We start from the raw sequence: 14,068 nt of genomic DNA on the forward strand, positions 1-14,068 counted from the left end.
TACAAATCTCAAAATGTCAAGTTAACAATATGCCAATTTTGATTAAGGGTAATTTAGTCAAAATATCATTTTTTTTCTAGGAGTTAGTATTTTTTAAGAGGTGTGTCAAATACCAAAAAATTACTTATTATGGACCGGAGAGAGTATTAGTAAGTTTTTATTGCTGGAAAAATTAAAGATGCTATATTAGAATTTTATGAGAATTGTATTTGGCTTCATTAAATTGAATTTGGTTAGCCGTTAAACTTTTAATGAGGTTTAGATTCTTGGACACATCTAGTTCTTAGTAGTACTAGTTTTACAAAATATAATAACTACGACAATATATCCAACAATCTAGCATTGATTGAGAGCTTTCTCATCACTTTATAGTTGAACGTATTTACTATATACTAAAAGTTCTATCAAACTTTCTTGAATGCGCGCACATAAATATATATATATATCAAGCCATTAATTCAATAACTATTTTTCCGCCGTGAAATTAACTCTTCTCATCTTCTATACCGAATTCTTCTGAAAATTTTCTATTTGCAGTTAATTTTACCTCTAGACATCTCACGTCCACCCTACTTCTCCAGTTATAATCACAATTAATTCTGCACTAAATAAACCTCATAATTTTCTCCTTTCCTTCGCATTATATAAATGTAGTCAAACTTTTCCTATTATCTCCCACACTTCAAAGCTCCCTTTTCCTATTGCTACAAGTTTCAATCTTCTCTCAGGTTAGACCTCTTCTTCAAGATTGTACTCCTTTTTAAAAAAAAAAAATTTATATTGTTTTGTTTTTCTTTAGTACGTAGTTGTGGTTTAAGTTGTGGACTAAATTTTTATTTCTTTGTCTTATAAATACAGGGTTAGTGGAATATATATAAGCGGACAATTCAAAGGAAACAAAAAATGAACTACAGGAAAGAGAGTAGTGATCCAAAGCTTGATTTGAAGCTAAACTTATCTCCACCAAGGGCAAATATTTTTCCAAGAGAAATTTCACCATCTTCTTCAATGGAAAGATCACCAGCAAGTTCTTGTGTTTCTAGAGAACCAACTCCAGAAGATCAACAGTTTTTTGGAAATTACCAAAATAGCCCAGAGGCAACAACTTCAATGATGCTTGTGGGTTGCCCTAGATGCTTAATGTATGTTATTTTATCAGTGGATGATCCAAAGTGTCCCAAATGCAAGAGTTCTGTTTTGCTTGATTTTTTCCGTGAGGATAGAATCAACAATCCAAAGAATTGAATCAAGAAGAAGAAGAAGAAAAACAGCTGTGGTTTTTAGCTTGATTTGCTGGATTATTATTAACTCTTTACTAAGATTAGGTTTTAAGTAGGAGTATTTAATTTCTTCATATAGTATGTCCTTTCTTTTTTCGGTTATGGAAATCCTTTTGGTTGCTCACAAAACGAAGGGGAAGAGAGAGCTTTTAGTTTTGTGAGTTTGTTGAGGTTATTGAATGAATTGTGACGAAAATATTGAATATACCTCGACTATAGGGCCAGCTGGTCTTGTTATGCAACCAATATGCCTAGTATGGTTTGGTCTTCATATTAATACATTTGATGTTAGCAGCTCTTTGTTGCCATCTTTACTAAATGCAATCAATATTTTGTTGCAACTACTTTATTTATACCATCATTCATGGGATGAGATCCCTTCCGGTGAAAATTAGTCCAGTATTGTTTAATACATAGACCGATTTATGCCATGTGTCCACCCACTTATTTTATGGCTTAGATTCATTTTGTTGTAAACAATTAAAAAGATAAGGCAATTTTGAATTAAAAATGATAAGAAAATACAAAAAGAAACTAACGGCAGCCGTTTATATCAACGTGCCTGCCATTTGATCTCATTTCTTAAACACTACAATGCATCTGTAACGATCCAACCGGTGTTTTGAGTATTACAATCCCGTTTTCCTATTTACTGCTTATTATATGTTCAAGTATAAATATGAGACTTATCGGGAAGGTTTTAGAATGAATTGGAATACTTAGTTTCAAAAATTAAGGCTTAAGTTGAAATATTTGACCGGATGGCGAATTATATGTAACCGATCTTGGAATAGAGTTTTGATAATTTCAATAGCTCCGTATGGTGATTTTGGACTTAACTACGTGTCCGGAAAATTATTTGGAAGCCCGTAGCTAAATTAGGCTTGAAATGGCTAAAATAGATTTTTAAGTTTGGAAGTTTGACCGAGGAGTTGACTTTTTGATATAGGGGTCGGAATCCAGTTCTGAAAATTTTTATAACTCCGTTATGTCATTTATGACTTGTGTACAAAATTTGAGGTCAATCGGAATTGATTTGATAGGTTTCGGCATCAGATGTAGAAGTTAAAAACTCTTAAGTTCCTTAAGCTTGAATTAATGTATGATTCGTAGTTCTAGCGTTGTTTGATGTGATTTGAAGTTTCGACTAAGTTCGTATGATGTTTTAGGACTTGTTGGTATGATTTGACGGGTCCCGAGAGGTTTGGGTGTATTTTTGGATCGTTGGTTGAGAGACTAGTAAAGTTAAGAAATTAGGGAGTTTGACCATGGTCAATATCGGGTCAAGACGACCTCTTTTCAGTGTTTTGAGTGCTCGATCAGGTCCGTATTGTGTTTTATGATTGAAATTCATATATGGTTTGTGTCCGAAAGGTTTCGGGTGAGTTTCGGATGGTTAACATATCACAATTTGGACTTAAATAGCTGCTGGAAATTTCTGCTGCTGGAAAAATCGAGGTCATAAAAATCGAGACTGGAGAAAATCGAAGTCATGAAAATCGAGGTCATAAAAATCGAGGCTGGAGAAAATCGAGGTAATGAAAATCGATGTCATGAAAATCGAGGTTGGAGAAAATCGAGGTCATAAAAATTGAGGCGGAGAAAAATCGAGGTCATGAAAATCGAGGCCTAGCCTGGACAGAAACTTTAATTTATAAAATAAGGGGGTTTGTCCCATTTTTTTATTTTTGACAAATTGGAGCTTGGGGAGAGACGATTTTAGAGAGATTCTCAAGGAAAAACAGCGGGGTAAGTGATTTTAACTCGGTTTTGGTCAATATACACGAATATATAATTGTTTTCATCATTTAATTAGTGTTTTGAGATGGAAATTTGGGAAAAATGAGAAAAAGTTCTTGGACTAGAATTTTAAGGTTTTGAATGGGATTTTGTTATCGTATTTGAGTAAAATTGATATGGTTAGACTCGTGAGTGAATGGGCTTTCGGGTTTTATAACTTTTATCGGGTTCCAAGATGTGGGCAATTTTGAGCTAAATTTCGAATTTGGTTGGAAAATTAGTATTTTCTTATGGAATTAATTCTAATAAATTTTATTGACTGAATCGAATTATTTGTGGCTAGATTCCAGGCGTTTGGAGGCCAATTCACGAGGAAAAGACATTGCAGAATAAAGAATTACACAACTTAAGGTAAGTAACTCTTCTAATTTTGGAGCTGAGGGTATGAATCCTGAATATACGTATTATGTGAATTGTTTGGAGGTGATGCACATGCTATGTGACGGGCGTGTGGGCGTGCACTATAGATATTGTGACGTAATTGGTTCCATAAAATTTTGTAGTCAAATAATCTTGGCATTTTCTATGTAGTTTTATGTGTTAAAGAAATTGAGTTGAGAATCATATTAAAAATCATACTAAGGCTATGTGCCAGTATTATTGAGACCCACGGAGGTCATATTGTTGTGAATTATTTGTTTAAAATAAAATTTCATACTCAGTCATGTTTATTCATTTCACATCATCTCTCAGTCTCTATTGTTATTTATTGATTCATCATATCATCATTTTGGGCTAGTTTCATGACATTGTGAGCCCGAGAGACAGGAGAGATTGATGACTGAGTGAGGCCGAGGGCTTGATTGTGAGGATACTTATGGGATCGGTTTGCACGCCGCAACATGCCATATTGGATTTATATACTTTATTATTATAGGATCGGGTTGCACGCCGTGGTAGGCCATATTGGCTTATTATAGCACGTAAGTTGTCCGTGCGGATCCAGATATTGATACTATAGCACATGAGTTGTCCGTGCATATTATAGCGCTTGGGTTGAAGAAGCTCCTCCAGAGTCTGTACACACTCCCAGTGAGCACATATATCTACTGAGTGCGAGTGCCGAGTGCAGAGTGCGGAGAGATTGGGAGGATTAAGTGACTGTGAGGACTGGGTGACAGTGATGACTGAGTGACTGTGAGGACTGGGTGATAGGGATGACTGAGTGAATTGATACTCTGAGAAGTATGCATATAGTTTTATCACTGAGATACATTGCATTGACATGCACCCATGACATACAGACATAGAGATGTATTTTTCTCACGTTGTACGGTATCACGTCATTCATGACTTCTCACACATATTGGCCTACGAGCATAGTGATGTATTTTTCCACTGGCTATCTGGAAAGAAAATAAAATATCTTATCATTGTTGAAAGGATTTTTGGAAAACATTACTGTTTTCAAACTTATTCGTATCTTTGGCAACTTCGGTAAACGACTTGGGACTTTCACTAATACACTTGAAAGGCAGAACTATTTTTGAAAATCATGATTTACCCGAGCATTTATTCCTTGGGTTACTTCTTTCATTACTTGCTTTATGTAGTTATGAACTGTTGTTGGTTATTGGAGTTGGATTCTGACCTTGGTACAAGCTTGTCACTACTTTCAACCTAAGGTTAGATTTGTTACTTATTGAGTATATGGGGTCGGTTGTACTCATACTACACTTCTGCACCTTGCGTGCAGATGTTGGCTGTTGATGTTACTGCGTTCGTCAGGGGGTGGATTTGAAGGTGTACCTGCGTTCCGGTTGTAGCTGCCTCTTGTTCATGGTAGCCTTAGATTCATAAAACTCCGTTTATGTACTTTTCAAACAGATGATGTATTTCTTTCATACCAGCTTTGTAAACTCTATTCTTAGAAGCTCATGATTTGTACTACTAGTTCTTGGGAAAATGTATTGGTTTAATATATTTTCTTTTAATTAATTGCCTTATTAAATTCATTGGAATTGAATAGTTGATAATTGGCTTACTTAGCAGGTTGGGTTAGGTGCCATCACGACTAGTCGGATTTTGGGTTGTGAGAAGGTGGTATTAGAGTTCTAGGTTCATAGGTTCTATGAGTCATGAGCAAGTGTCCAGTAGAGTCTTGTGGATCGGTATGATGACGTCCATACTTATCTTCGAGAGGCTACAGGTCATTTAGGATAATTTCCCATATTTCTTTCCTTATCGTGCGGAATTGATTCTGCTTGAAATATAACTCTTTGAATTCTTTCCACGCATTCGTGTGAGCATATGAGCGCTCAATATCAGTTGTGTATCGCCGTCTTGTGATTTCAGGGACGATGTGCGAGATGTGTATTCTGTGTTTTGGTGATGGACCAGTCTGGAGGATTTGAGGCCATGGTTGAACCGTAGCTTAAACTCGGTAGCTTCAGTTGTAACCTGTACATTTGGACTCATATGTCCGGCAATGTCCCTACGAGTGGAATTTATGGCTCGATGAGCGGTGAAATGGCTTTGTGATGAGTATGATATAACTGCGGGGTGTGTTAAGACTATATAAATGTGGCGAGAAGTGTTTCCTTGAAATGCAAAGGAAGGCCATTGGATGCTTGATTTTCGTTTTGATGTGACATACAGTCTCGAGTGTGAACGTTTTGAAAGATCTTTCACGTTGTTAAATTTTGGGGCAAATTAAATTCTTGTGTCTGGTTAATGAGTTTGGACTCAGAAAGATTAAGTGATTTCATAGTAATTGTGGCTACGAATGGGTATAACAAGATGCCCATTTGAGACTAAGCAGGTGGGTTATCTCCTGCGGAGTAATCTACGTAGGTGTGTTCCTTATGATGTGAATAGAGAGTTTCTTTTCTGCTAACGAGGCGTATGTGTTGAGACTTGAATTTGAATCTGGTTGAGAAAGTTGACTTGAGTGTTAAGAGAATGAATGCGAGATTAGAGGATGATTGAGGTATTTTATGGTTGGTGTTGCATGGGCCCGAGAAGAATTTTCGTTGAACTGACTGCAGTATTAAGGAAGTAATAGAGTATGGGTACTACGAATTATCGAGTGTTTTAATTGATGGCTTTGAGCCAAGTGGGGGAGCCTGCTATTGACAATTCAATTCATGGTTATGTGTCAAATAATTTTGTTTTGGTCTGAAGTATACTTGGGAATCAGTGATGACTTGCAGAGGTAGAGTTCGAGAATGACTCGAGTAAGAAAATTTTTGGATACGGGTTATATTGTGCTTTATGAGTATATGAAAATCGTGGGATGAGTGAGTTATTATTTGTGAACGATGTAGTGCGCACAAAGTATGAATTTGATAGGTGATATTAAAGTAGAGTTACTTCTTTGAGTGTTATTGTGCTAATGGGACACGTGTCTTTTGGCCCATTTGGGCAGTGTAATGTGGATTTGAACAAAGGGGGTGACTCTCGAGAAAGTTCTAATGGATTCGAGATTAATATGTAACAATTGAGAATTTTTGGCGGATTTGTTTATGGCTAAAATCTGAGATTTAAGTTGGATGGTGTCGAGACTTGTGGCATTTTTGTATATCATTATGGATTTTATATTTCGGTATCAGGAAGGTGAATAAAACGGCCTTAGACTCAAATAAGGTATTTTCAGAGTGAGTGTTTCGATTGTGGTATTTATAGGAGTAATTATGATGTAGTGAGTTTCTACGGATGTTTTGGTGGCTTTTTGGGTTTTGGTGACCTACGTGATTTGGTCGAGTTAGAGGAATTTAGTTCTAATAGCTTGGTTATGTGCAGATGGATTTCAAAGTGTTCTTGATGGTTTCTACCATGGTTTGAACCAGATATTTTCTACTGGTGTGGGAAACGTGTTATTTATACCAGTCCAGGAGCATGAGAATCTTATTTCATTATCATATACAAGTGTACTTGTTTAATTGCTCATGTATGATATGCTGGGACTGGAGGCTTGTGACTATGCCTGGTGATTCATATTATTGGCACGTGAGTTGTCTGTGCCGTGTGTGGGAATTTTATTATTATGATAATTTATCTGATTCATTAATTTCCTTCCTCTACAATTGTGCACATGTGCCTATGGTTATCCTTTTCACAAAATTTGAGGAGTTGGTTATAACATTGTGGTTGTGGTGGTGCTTGTTGAACTTGCAATATGGTTCTCTTCCTTGAGACATCTCCTATATTTGGGTACACAGATTGCGCAGTGGAGGCTGGAGTTATATTGATGTGGCGTGTCTGTGGGATAACTTTGTTTAATAATATAAGGTCATTGGACCTAGAATGGGTACTATCAGGTTTGATTACGGTATATTCGGGAGTATAATATTGAAAGTCGGCTTAAGAAGTGATTATGGTTATAGTTGGGGTGAGAGAGCTCTATGACTTGTTGATATGATAAGGGGTCATGAGATTTCTGCGTGTTTCTTTCATTATTAGCAGTGTACGAAGGTTTTGGAATGGAGTTTTGTTTGATATGGGGTTTAATATCAGTACCGGGTTGGTTTTGAATAGTTACGGTGATCGGGAATAGTGCTGCAAATATGAGAGTTGTGTAGTATCTTATGTGATTATATCTGGGGTTATGGTTATGGCTTGATACAACTTGTTCAAACTTATACAATGTGTAGATATGAGACTCGAGTCTTGTAAGAAATTCTAGATATTGGAAATTGGGTTCTAAGTTTACGGACTAAAGTTAACGTAATGATCTTCAATTGTGTTGTGATGTCAGGTCCATGGAATAGGGTGGCGTGGGATCACCCCCGGGTATATGCGTTCTAAGATGGAATAGTGATGTGATGGCTTGGAAACAACACTTGGCACGTTCGAGGACGAACGTATGTTTAAGTGGTGGAGAATGTAACGACCTGACCGGTCGTATTGAGTATTACAGCCCCATTTCCTTATTTATTACTTATTATATGTTCAAGTATAATTATGAGACTTATCGGGGAGGTTTTAGAATGAATTGGAACACTTAGTTTCAAGAATTAAGGCTTAAGCTGAAATATTTGACCGGATGGAGAATTATGTGTAAACGACCCCGAAATAGAGTTTTGATGATTCCAATAGCTCAGTATGGTGATTTTGAATTTAGGAGCGTATTCGGAAAATTATTTGGAAGCCCGTAGCTAAATTAGGGTTGAAATGGCTAAAATAGAAAGTTAAGTTTGGATGTTTGACCGGGGAGTTGACCTTTTGATATTGGGGTTGGAATCCAGTTTTGATATAGCTCTGTTATGTCATTTATGACTCGTGTGCAAAATTTGAGGTCAATCGGAATTGATTTGATAGGTTTCGGCATCAGATGTAGAAGTTGAAACTTTTTAAGTTCCTTAAGCTTGAATTGATGTATGATTCGTGGTTCTAGCGTTGTTTGACGTGATTTGAAGTTTCAACTAAGTTCGTATGATGTTTTAGGAATTGTTGGTATGATTTGACGGGTCCCGAGGGGTTTGGGTATATTTTTGGATCATTGGTTGAGAGACGAATAAAGTTAAGAAATTTGGGAGTTTGACTATGGTCAACATCGGGTCAAGACGACCTGTTTTCAGTGTTTTGAGTGCGAGAGCAGGTCTGTAGCGTGTTTTATGATTGGAATTTATATATGGTTTGTGTCCGGGAGATTTCGGGTGAGTTTCAAATGGTTAACGGATCAAAATTTGGACTCAAACAGGTGTTGGAAATTTCTGTTGCTGGAAAAATCGAGGTCATAAAAATCGAGGTCATAAAAATCGAGGCTGGAGAAAAATCGAGGCCTGGCCTTGACAGAAACTTTAAGTTATAAAATAGGGGGGTTTCGTCCCATTATTCAATTTTGACAAATTGGAGCTTGGGGAGAGGCGATTTTAGAGAGACTCTCAAGGAAAAACATCAGGGTAAGTGATTTTAACTCGAATTTAATCAATATACACGAATATATCATTGTTTCATCATTTAATTTGTGTTTTGAGATGGAAATTTAGGGAAAATAAGAAAGAGTTCTTGGACTAGAATTTTGAGGTTTTGAATGAGATTTGTTTTATCGGATTTGAGTAAAATTAGTATGGTTAGACTCGTGAGTGAATAGGCTTTCGTGTTTTGTAACTTTTGTCGGGTTCCGATACGTGGGCCCCATAGGCGATTTTTGAGTTAAATTTTGGATTTTGTTGGAAAATTAGTATTTTCTTATGGAATTAATTCCAATAAATGTTATTGACTGAATCGAATTAGTTATGGCTAGATTCGAGGCGTTTGGAGGCTAGTTCACGAGGAAAAGACATTGCAGAATAAAGAATTACACGGCTTGAGGTAAGTAACTCTTCTAATCTTGGAGCTGAGGGTATGCATCCTGAATATGCATATTATGTGAATTGTTTGGAGGTGACGCACATGCTAGGTGAAGGGCGTGTGGGCGTGCACTATAGAAATTGTGACGTAATTGGTTATGTGAAATTTTGTAGTCAAATAATCTTGTAATTTTCTATGTAGTTTTATGTGGTAAAGAAATTGAGCTGAGAATCATATTAAAAATCATGCTGAGGCTATGTGCCAGAAATATTGCGACCCACAAAGGTCATATTGCTGTGAATTATTTGTTTAAAATGAAATTTCATACTCAGTCATGTTCATTCATTTCATATCATCTCTTAGTCTCTATTGCTATTTATTGATTCATCATATCATCATTTTGGTCTAGTGTCATGACATTGTGAGCCCGAGAGACTGGAGAGATTGATGACTGAGTGAGGCCGAGGGCCTGATTGTAAGGATACTTATGGGATCGGGCTGCATGTCGCAGCATGCCATATTGGCTTTATATACTTTATTATTATGGGATCGGTCTGCATGCCGCAGCAGGCCAGATTAGCTTATTATAACACGTGAGTTGTCCGTGCAGATCCAGATATTGATACTATAGTACGCGAGTTATCCGTGTAGCACGTGAGTTGTCCGTGTATATTATAGCGCTTGGGCTGAAGGAGCCCATTCGGAGTCTATACACAACCCCAGTGAGCGTAGGTACCTACTAAGTGCGAGTGCCGAGTGCGAGTGCCGAGCGATTGGGAGGACTGAGTGACTGAGTGACTGTGAGGACTGAGTGATGGGGAGGACTGAGTGAATTGATACTCTGAGAAGTAGGCATATAGTTTTATCACTGAGATACATTGCATTGATATGCACCCATGCCATACAAACATAGAGATATATTTTTCTCACGCTGTACGGTATCACGTCATTCATGACTTCTCACACATATTGGCCTACGAGGATAGTGATGCATTTTTCCACTGGCTATCTGGAAAGAAAATAAAACATCTTATCATTGTTGAAAGGATTTTTGGAAAAAATCATTGTTTTCAAACTTATTCGTATTTTTGGCAATTTCGGTAAATGACTTGGGACTTTCACTGATACACTTGAAAGGCAGAACTATTTTTGAAAATCATGATTTACCTGAGCATTTATTCCTTGGGTTACTTGTTTTGGTACTTGCTTTATGTGGTTATGAGCTGTTGTTGGTTATTGGTTTTGGATTCTGACATTGGTACAAGCTCGTCACTACTTTCAAACTAAGGTTTGGTTTGTTACTTATTGAGTATATGGGGTCGATTGTACTCATACTATACTTCTACACCTTGCGTGTAGATGTTGGCTGCTGATGTTGCTGCGTTCGTCGGGAGGTGGATTTGAAGGTGTACATGCGTTCTGGTTGTAGCTGCCTCTTGTTCATGGTAGCCTTAGATTCATAAAACTTTGTTTATGTACTTTTCAAATAGATGATGTATTTATTTCATACCAGCTTTGTAAACTCTATTCTTAGAAGCTCATGATTTGTACTACCAGTTCTTGGGGAAATGTATTGGTTTCATATATTTTCTTTTAATTAATTGTCTTATTAAATTCATTAGAATTGAATAGTTGATAATTGGTTTACCTAGCGGGTTGGTAACAACTAGGGATTTTAGCCTATTATTTGCTCTCTTTTGCTTAGGTTTTGGGTAAAAAAAATACTAAAAGGTAGTCCCGAAAACTAACATAATGTTCTTGCTTGAAGGGTTTGGTCAAAATGAGGCAAAGAAGCCAAAATAAGCTCATGAAGGAGTCAAACTTGCACAAGCCAAGGCTGAAACTCAACCGCGGACCGCGATGGAGAAGCGCGGCCGCATAGGGTTCACCACTGAGGCCGATAATATTCTCGGTCGGCGAGATAGAGGTTCAATGAAGCTGCAATTCAGAGAAAACACCACCGCTGACCGCGCTACAAAAGTACGGCCGCGAAACCAGTGGCACGACCGCGAGGGAAATCACGCTGACAACAAGAATCGAGGTTCAGAGGCCTTGAAATCTTGGCTCAAACAAAGAACGAGGCTCACCTCTACATTACGCGGCCGCAAATTTACCAGACGCAGATGCGGTGGAAATTTCACTGGGAGCGTGATAAAAGGTTCAAAGATTTGGCAAGAGAAACCTAACTGAAGAACGCGGTCCGCGAACATAATACGTGGCCGCGATTGAAGCTAACGCGGACGCGAATGTATTTATGATGTACGCGAAACCTAGTCCAGTCCAAGCCCAGTATTGAAGAAACGTGGACCGCGCTTATTATTATGTGGCCGCGCAAGCGCGGACGCGGTCAGAATTACGCGTCCGCGAATCCTCCGTAGAGGCAGTTTTGTCCGAAAATTTCAGTTGTGTATAAATAGATCTTTTTTATATTTTTAGGTCAATGTTTGTAGATCAGAGTACGTGAACGACTGGTTTTTCCCCTGTTGGGCAATTTTATAATAGATTTACCTTCAAACTTTAGATTTTCATCTTGTACTTTAATATTATGGCTTATATTTCATCATTACCTTTCAGTTTTGCTGTATTCATGAGTAGCTAGACCCCATAGCTAGGGTGGTGACCCAATCCTAGTGTGGGTATTTAATGGGTCTTGAATTTTAGGGCTTAATTATTTATGGGTTAGTGATATATAGCCTAATTCATGCTAAAATTGTATAATTAGCGGTTGCAAACATTGATTCATGCCTTTATGACTTAGGCTCTTCTTGAGAAAGAGAGATTAAGTCTAGAAAAATTAGGCTAACAAGGAATTGGGGTGACTTCAAGAGATTGATAACCCCGATTAAAGGGTTAAACTTAGAGATAGTAATACCCGACTTGAGCCAATTTCATTTGGATTGTATGAACACCCATTTAGGCTTGAGAAAGCCAAATCAGGAAAATCCACTCAAACTACCGAGAGGTATAGAGTGAGCACTTATGTGTGATGGTTATATCACGACCCCAATCATAACAAGCTTGTCCTAAATTCTTGACACCCATTAGATACTCACCTAGGTGGAAGTCACTACCCTAGTGCCTTTTAACACTTGAAAACTTTCACCAAAAATATTATACTTAGCTTACACTTGGCATACAATAGTATAAAAATTAGAATAGAATCAATCAAAACAATGTTTGGAAGTGCAATTAGAAACAACACGTACATCTAGATTAGTTAGATACCCGACTCCAAACCAAATTAACTCCCTATGGAAATCGATCCCGACCTCATCGGGTAAAACTTCATCGACCACTCCTTGCTACTATATAGTGGTGTAAGTTTGGCCACTATCACTTTTTAGCGCCGTTGCTGGGGAATTAGATGGTGTTGACTATCTATCTAACTATTTGTGTGTTTTGTTTTGTTTTCTTTCCTTCTGTTTGTCTAAATTTTGTGTATCCATCGCTTTAGGTACCAAATGGCTCATAATGATGCTCTCGAACATATTCTTCCGGGGGAGGAGGTAGATGACAATGGTGAGGATGAGGTTAATCTAGAACCTCAAGTCCAAAGAAGAGGCCTCCAGGCTAATAACAACATTCCAAATCCTCCCCCACCTCCTCCACGGGAAGCACACCAGGTGCTACCCAACGAAGGTTATGCAAGTGCAACTGTCCCGCCCTAGATTCGAGAGGGCAATTTTCAAATTACAAATGTCATGCTAACCCTATTAGAGCAAAGGAGCTTCTTCACCGGAGCTCCTCATCAGAACGGATAGAAGCATCTAAAGGGCTTTGTAGACACATGCTGGGGGAGCAAGTTGGCGAATGTGTCGGAGAACGCTCTGAGATTGAGACTTTTCCCATTTTTACTTAGAGGGAAAGCTTTGGACTGGCTCGAGAGGCTACCCAACCACTCCATACACACATGGGATGAGTTGGAAGAAAAGTTTACAGCCAAGTATTTTTTACCGGGTCATATGGCAACATTGAGGGATAAGATCTTAGCCTTTAAACAAGAACCTAATGAACCCCTACATAAAATCTGGGAGAGATACCGGACAATGGTCAAGGAATCCCCAAATAATGATATGACTGAAGCAATGATTCAACAGACATTCTATAGGGGCATCAACACGACCAACTAGTGTGTGGTGAATCAACTAGTTGGGGGAAATTTTATAAAGATGCCTTATGCCGATGCTTGTGACATACGTGATGAGATGGCTGACACATCTTTAGCTTGGCAGAGTCAGGAAAATGTTCCTTAGTGTGACCCTAATGTCATCCATCTTCACAAGGAATTTCATGATCACGAACAAGCCATAGCCGAGTTGACAACTACTACGAATCAGTTAGCAAAGACCCAGCTTCAGCAAGTTTAAGGGACAAAACAAGTAAATGCCATGGAAGGGGTAAATGTCATAGTCAACAGGAGGAAACAATGTGGTCAACAAGTGCAAAACAATCAAGATCAATATGAGCAAAGTGGTAGTGGTGACAATCAAGACGATTCTTATGATGATCAAAGTGAGGAAGTATTATATGCCAATAATTACCAAGGTCAATGGAGAAATGCTCCAAATCAACAATGGAGATCGCAAGGGAACTATCAAAATTGGGGCAACCAAGGCCAAGGAAATTGGAACAATGGCAACAACAATAATTAGAATTGGGGGAACAACAATAACAATTGGGGCAACAATGGAAACCAAGGGGGTTGGAATAATAATAATCAAGGAAATCGGGGGTCTGGCGTCCAAAGGCCCCCG

At 38.0% G+C, this 14,068-nt stretch overlaps 1 long non-coding RNA gene across 1 annotated transcript; it reads left to right on the forward strand.

Moving 5' to 3' along the window:
* Positions 1–387: 387 nt before the first annotated feature.
* Positions 388–1,574, forward strand: LOC117274526 (uncharacterized). Its single transcript, XR_004504642.2, has 2 exons — positions 388–728; positions 859–1,574. It is a non-coding gene; the product is annotated as an uncharacterized lncRNA (long non-coding RNA).
* Positions 1,575–14,068: the final 12,494 nt, after the last annotated feature.

The sequence above is a fragment of the Nicotiana tomentosiformis genome, chromosome 6, assembly GCF_000390325.3.
Source record: "Nicotiana tomentosiformis chromosome 6, ASM39032v3, whole genome shotgun sequence".
NCBI lineage: Eukaryota > Viridiplantae > Streptophyta > Magnoliopsida > Solanales > Solanaceae > Nicotiana > Nicotiana tomentosiformis.